Here is a 1,324-nt window from a genome sequence, read left to right on the forward strand (position 1 = left end):
TAGTAGGACAAAACGGCGCTCGCCAAATATTTGAATCAGTGAAGCATGTTTAATATAAACAGTGTGATTTATAACAATTAGGGAGGTTTGTGTCATGTTTGTCCTCCTACAGAAGCCATATTAAAACAAAAAAAATCTATTTTTTTCCCCTCATCTTTTTCCATTTTTCATACATTTTTGAAAAAGCTCCAGGGAGCCACTAGGGCGGCGCTAAAGAGCCGCATGCGGCTCTAGAGCCGCGGGTTGCCGACCCCAGAGCTAGACCCTTTAGTATTTTATACATAAGTAGTAAATACTACATTATATACACTTATATACTAACACACACACACACACACACACACACACACACACACACACACACACACACACACACACACACACATACCTTTATAAATATTTATATACACATATATATATACCAGTGACGTGCAGTCACTAGAGGCAGGTGAGGCGGGGCCTCACCTGCCATCATGGAAAGAAAAAAAATGTAAAAATATATTTTTTTAATTAAATTGTTATATGTATCCAGTGATTATACTATAAAGTTATTTTCCATTTAACTTCACCCGTTTTAGATTATTTTTATTTAAAATCGCTGAATTTTCACATTTGCCGTTCAAATACTGAGAAGAGACGGTGCGGTGAACAGCAGCCAGTTGAGGCACGTCACTGCGTTGTGCCTCAACATGGATTGCGGACTCGGCTAACTGCTGGCCTGCTGTGCAGTGAGACCGTATTGCTATATGAATTATATTATACATTTCCATAGTTTAGTTAGCTGAGGTATATAATGTACAGTGTATTTTGTCAACAACTGTATGTGTTTAAAGTATTTCTTGTGCTGAGTGATCATAAAAGGGCTGCAAAAGACGCACTGGCTGAGGCTCGCCTCCTGCACCCCTGCCGTAGAATGCACGGCAACCCCTGACGGGAGCGTTATATCAACTAAAGCCCACACTTAAACTTTCCACGTGCAAGATTGAATCTATTTAAAAAAGTTATTTCATAAGAAGCCAAAAAGTGCAAAAACAATAATGTTCGTGTTGGAGGAGTTGTGAATGACTGCAGGGCCACAACATTAGGTAATTCACAACTCCTCCAACACGAACATTATTGTTTTTGCACTTTTTGGCTTCTTATTAAATAACTTTTGTAACCTATTTTTATGGGCTTTCCTCTTTGTGATGTTAAGTTCCTGTTATGCGCGGTTATACAGTATATGCCTTGAGCTCTTATTTTGAAGGCGCTAAGAGCGGAAGTGACGACACATTGGAGTGGAGCGGAAGTTTTTGAAAGAAGGTAAATAAAGTGGTCCTCGTGT

The sequence above is a fragment of the Nerophis lumbriciformis genome, linkage group LG06 (assembly GCF_033978685.3).
Source record: "Nerophis lumbriciformis linkage group LG06, RoL_Nlum_v2.1, whole genome shotgun sequence".
Classification (NCBI taxonomy): domain Eukaryota; kingdom Metazoa; phylum Chordata; class Actinopteri; order Syngnathiformes; family Syngnathidae; genus Nerophis; species Nerophis lumbriciformis.